This window comes from Panulirus ornatus, chromosome 12 (assembly GCF_036320965.1).
Source record: "Panulirus ornatus isolate Po-2019 chromosome 12, ASM3632096v1, whole genome shotgun sequence".
NCBI lineage: Eukaryota > Metazoa > Arthropoda > Malacostraca > Decapoda > Palinuridae > Panulirus > Panulirus ornatus.
In genome coordinates, this window is record NC_092235.1 from 1,477,566 (window position 1) to 1,483,643 (window position 6,078).

Consider the following 6,078-nt stretch of genomic DNA (forward strand, 5'->3'; position numbering starts at 1 on the left):
CCAACATGAACCCAGGGGCTACACACACACACACACACACACACACACACACACACACACACACCGCCCACTGACCTGACCACCACCACTGTGACCTGACCACGTGTGGCATGTAGCTCATCCTTGGAGAACATTAATCAAATACCTAGACAGAATTTTTATGTTAGATAAAAGACATTTCTTGATAGTAAACATAAGAAATGATGACGAAAGATAAGAGACGCTATTAGAGGTAAATATTTTGTTAAAATATGAAATGCTCTTCCTCAAACTAGCTCCCTGTACTGTATTTTCTTTTACATACCCAGAGGAAAATATATTCTGTGGTTAATCACTATAAATGTTTATGTTTAACAGGTTTCTTATTTCTTATAGTATTTCACTGATTCAGGTTTAAGAACCTTAGTTCTGAACAACCATTATAATGCAACACAATACATATTTATCATAAATAAATCATTTATCACAATAACCATTATGTTTGTACCAGATTCTTTACGTCCTCAATCACGTTTGTTAATATATAAGGAATTTTTCCGCCACATTTCAATACATAACATATATCTACACGTGTGGAAATATATGTATATGTTTTTATAAATTTTTCTTTGGCTTTTATAATCAAGATGTAAGATATCCGTCTGAAGAAAATACTAGATAATATTATAGGTTATGTGTGTGTGTGTGTGTGTGTGTGTGTGTGTGTGTGTGTGTGTGTGTGTGTGTGAGCGCACATAGGAGTGAAAACATATTTTACACTTACAAGGTTAAGAGACGGGGCAACACGAGTGTACAAATCCTTCCTCAAAAGACTCACGTGAAAATGATTAAAATAGTACACACACACACACACACACACACACACACACACACATACACACACACACACACACACACAGAGCGGCGCCAGGCTGGAGGCGGGGCATCGTGACGTCACAGGCAAGTCCCTCCCCCCGCCAGATCCAAACATGTGTTGTGTCTGGTGATGGCGGTTCAAGATTTCCCACATTTATATTGATCTTTACATTATCATCCACTCCCAAAGTCACCTGGCATTCTTGTGTTTCAACAACAGACGTGATATATGCAACACCAGGCAAACATTGTACCATTATCTGATAGGTTAATTGGTGCACAATCAAGAACCAGTGAATTTCATCGCCGCCATAAGTAAGTAAGGAAGGTGACTTTAATGATGATAAATACGACCTGGTATGGCTGTGTCTACACACTACCGCCATCTGCTCAACATTGTACATACCAACATTTAAACTGTGACATTCAACCACAAGGTTTAAAGTCGCTCATGAAAACGCGAACTTAAAATCTATCCATTTAAATCTACCATTCATCAATAAACATTTAAACACCGTCATTTGAACGTAAACCTTCCAGCTGCGTTATTTTACCAGAGTCCTTTAAGATACGTCATATAAACACAAAACTTAAGTGTACGTTAAGCTTGTGCAAACCATCATTAAATATCAAGCTTTTAAATTAGAATTGTAATGAAATTGCGAACTTTTAACTCTGTCAAATTACAGCTATTGTACAAAATGATTCACTTAATTGACAAATTTTAATGTCAGTTAATTTAACGATATCCTTTGTGGTTCATCTCTGAAACACAAACCTTTTAACTTTGTCTCTAGAACTGAACCCAACCATTAAGTTTCATAACTGGAATGGAAATTTGGATAATCTATCAAAATTCGTCATATAACGCGAACTTTTAAATCCTTCCATTCAGTTGGGCCGTTACTTGCCTGGCTGCCATTCATAATATGTCCTTTTATATTGTATGTTGACTACGCTCTCATTCATTCGTCATTTGGATCGTCTCACTGATATTCCATTCATAAACTTCATTCCTGCAGCTTATTTTTGACCGCCATGTTGCTTCCTCAAGGTTTATAATTCTTTGTGTATTTAATAATAGAAGATTCAATGATATTTCTCGTGGTACTGGAATTAGAGTTAATAATGCCATCTCAGTTATTAACTCTAACTCAAGTATCACGAGAAATATCATTGAATCTTCTATTACTGAATACACAAAGAATTATAATCTTAATATTAGTGATGGTCTATACAAATTGGATAACTTTAATGTTGATAAAATGAGTAAACAATTCACCTTCTTGTCCACATAATAAGTTTATGATACGCTTGTTGTCTGTCTTGGACAATCACATGTTTACCATATGGCGTCCTAGCTACGTCTCTTCGTTGTATATCAACTGACTGTTATATTTCTCTCTTGTGTCTCCCCTGATGATGTGAGTTTTACACGAAAGTGCACTTGGGAATTTATCGTGTTTATTTTCCCCGTGGAGTGACTCATAAGAATATACTTGATCACGTGCAAAATTGCGATCCTTTTCAATATATATATATATATATATATCCTTCAGTATGTTTACTTTCGATAATGAGGAACTGAAGAAGGAGCCAAGCAAGTAAATTTCGTCAAAGACATCACTCTTTTCTAAACGCTGCCTCGCAAAGATTTTCATTAATTCATATTGAAGAAACAGACGAATTTTCTATTGTCTGGTTAGCTCAGTGGTAGAGCGTGAGTCTGACACACTCAAGGTCGTGGGTTCGAGACCCACACCAGACATAATTTTTGTCTCTTTCTTTTTTCATTTTGTCCGCATCACATGTGTGCAACATTCAGTATCTTTGTCCAACGTTATAGTGAAGATCTTCACAGTAAATTGTGGTTTTCGACCTTATCTGAAAGGGTCAGGTCCACCAAGACGTCCTTGAAATCTTCCAGAAGCTTCTGGCGATCCTCCTCCAACTGCTGGGCACATCAGAGTTAACATGGGCCGGACATCGGTTGTGGAACGACGTAATCTGCTTCCGGTAGTTAGCAGGGATGATAATGAGGGCTCTGACCTCATACCAGGTCAGCTTAGTTCCAGTCTATTGCTTAGTTCCAGTCTATTGCTTAGTTCCAGTCTATTGCCTAGTTCCAGTCTATTGCAACGACAACAAAAAATGAAAACTCATTTCATCGTGGAAAATTGAGAGGAAAACACGACAGCATCATGGAGATTTACCCTGTGGTTATTTTGCCGGCTAGTCGGCAACGGTCGGTCAAATGGTATTTTGCCGTGGTACTCTCAGTGCTTCATATAATACTATGTCACAAAAAATGTTCTTGGGGGCGTAGCTCAGTGGTAGAGCACTCGCTTGGCATGCGAGAGGTCCCGGGTTCAAACCCCGGCGCTTCCATTTTTCTTATTTGGGAAATTCATTGTTTTCTTCATATATATATATACATACATATATATATATATATATATATATATATATATATATATATATATATATATATATATATATATATATACATATATATATATATATATATATATATATATATATATATATATATATATATATATATATATACATATATCGTCCGATCAGGGAAGTTAAGCAACGTTGGGTCTGGTTAGTACTTGGATGGGTGACCGCCTGGGAACACCAGATGCTGTTATCCCTGGGGATAGGGAAGAAAGTATACTTGCCTCGTATTCCCTGCGTGGCGTACAAGGCGACTAAAAGGGTAGGGAGCAGAAGGCCGGAAATCCTTTACTCTCATTTTCAATTTTACAAAAGACGGAACAGAGAAGATATAAAGGTATTGTAAAGATGTAACTAATATAAGATATAAGAATGAATGGAAGGTACGGATGTAGCTGAAACAAGGAGTAATGAAGATTAAGGTGCAATGAAAATTATTCTGTAGTGAAGATATATGTATATGTTAAAATTTTGTATTGAACATTAAGAAGTAATGATAATGATGAGAGTGTAGTGACGAAGAGGGTTTAGTTAGGGAGTGGTGGCAATTGCCTTTACAATGATAATAAGGAGGTAACACAATGAGGAACACAAACTTTCCAAAGCTACGTTCAAGTCAGACTTTGAACTAAGTTCGGTAAACAGAAGTATGATGTTAAGATGAAAGTGTAGTGAAGAAGAGTATAGTGATGATAAGGATATTGTCAAGGTAGGTTGTAGTGAAGATACGAATGTAGTAGAGATAAGGGTTATCAAAGAGTAAAGTTTATTCAAAATGATTGTGTATTGAAGATAAGAACTACTTTTAGTGAACATCAGGGAGTGCAATGATGATGGTATGGTAGAAATAACGGTGTAGTGAAGAAGAGGGTATAGCGAAGATATATTTAGTGAAAATAAGCTGGTAGTGAAGATACACGTTAGTGAATATGAGGTTGTATTGATCTGATCCCCCAAATCCTCCAAACTACGTTCAAGGGCCGATCCAAAGCCGACCGAAAAGGCTATTTCTCTGTGTATTGTTAGTGGTGGTGGTGGTGTGTAATCATCTATTTGCACTGTATTAGGAGGGAGTTTTACACTCGTGGGGCCCCGTGTAAGTACGTTGTTTGTGTGAGCGGGTAAAACCTAAAGCCTTCCTTGAAACCAGCTTAGTCAAGATAAGGTCATATGAAGATGAGGTTGCAGTGAAGATTATAATAAGCCTCGCATAGTGAAGATAAAGGGATTAAGGGAGAGATCAGTGGTTGACAAGGTAGCATGATATACCACTGCGTTATGATAACTGATAACTGAATTATTCCATGCTGGAGAGAGAGAGAGAGAGAGAGAGAGAGAGAGAGAGAGAGAGAGAGAGAGAGAGAGAGAGAGAGAGAGAGAGAGAGAGAGAGAGAGAGAGAGAGAGAGAAGGGAGAGTGTGTGAGAGAGGCTGGACACGAGAGAGAGGCTTTAGATGTGAAAAAGACTGAAGGAAATAGAAGGTTAGGGTAAGACTCTGTGACGGAGAAAGATAATTGTCATAAGAGTTAGGGTGGACTGTAGAGAGAGAGGCTTAGGATTAGAGTCAGGCAGGACAGGAGAGAGAGGCTTGGGACGAGAGTCAGGCAGGACAGGAGAGAGAGGCTTGGGATGAGAGTCAGGCAGAACAGGAGAGAGAGGCTTGGGACGAGAGTCAGGCAGGACAGGAGAGAGAGGCTTGGGACGAGAGTCAGGCTGGACAGGAGAGAGAGGCTTGGGACGAGAGTCAGGCTGGACCACACCGACAAGGCATTTCTTCCAACACCTGCACACACACACACACACACACACACTTAGCAAACAACAACACCCTTCCCACAACACTCACGACACACCCTCCCGAATACACCCACAACACACACACCTCTTCTTCGATGCCCACAATACACTCTCCCACCGTACACCTGCGACACGCACCTTCCCCACACCACACGTCTCCAGCACACCCACACCACACATCTCGCCCACCACACTGTATCTGCTAGTATTGCATTGATCTTGTTATACATTTGATGTATTTTCAGTTTGACTTATGGTATGGCTACAGACTTCACGACTTCACCTGCTCATACCCATTAAAATTTAACAACAATCATACATTTGCGTTATCATGAAGATAGATTGATAGATACATAAATAGATGGATATTCAGATAGATAAATGGATAGATAGGTAAGGCAACCTTTATCTTTCTTAGAAATCAATGATATCCACAATATCCTACAACAAATACATGTACATGGATGTAGTGATAATGTGGGTCAGGTATAAGGCCAGCGGTGTTGAAGGTATAGTGAATGTGACCATTGACTTGAACCATCAGGGTGTAGTGAAGATAAGGCTGTAGTTAAGATGATTCTTAAAGTGACTCAAGGTTGTTGTGAGTAAAAGGAAGCTTCGAAGATGAGTACTTCCTATCTGAAAGTCAACAATTACAAAATTGATGAAGCATAACAACTTCCTCGGACAGGTGACTACAACCATAGAGTGAACCTGACTCTCACCTAACAACGTCCTCTCAATGACAAATGTCTTACCAGAATCTTCTAGAACCTTCCAGAAAACCATGAACTCTGCAGGTAAGGAGGAGGGAATGGCCTCTGGCTGCTGATGATAACCGCATTATTCCATATATATGCATATATATACTTATATTTGCATATATAAGTATGTATATGCAATATATAGAACAATGTGGCTATCAACAGTTTCTAAGAAAACTGAATAAATAGGTAGATAGAT

General features: G+C 38.7%; 1 non-coding gene across 1 annotated transcript; it reads left to right on the forward strand.

The window, feature by feature from the left end:
* Nucleotides 1-2,551: 2,551 nt before the first annotated feature.
* Nucleotides 2,552-2,623, forward strand: TRNAV-GAC (transfer RNA valine (anticodon GAC)). The gene has a single exon. It is a non-coding gene; the product is annotated as a tRNA-Val (tRNA).
* The last annotated feature ends 3,455 nt before the right edge of the window (nucleotides 2,624-6,078 follow it).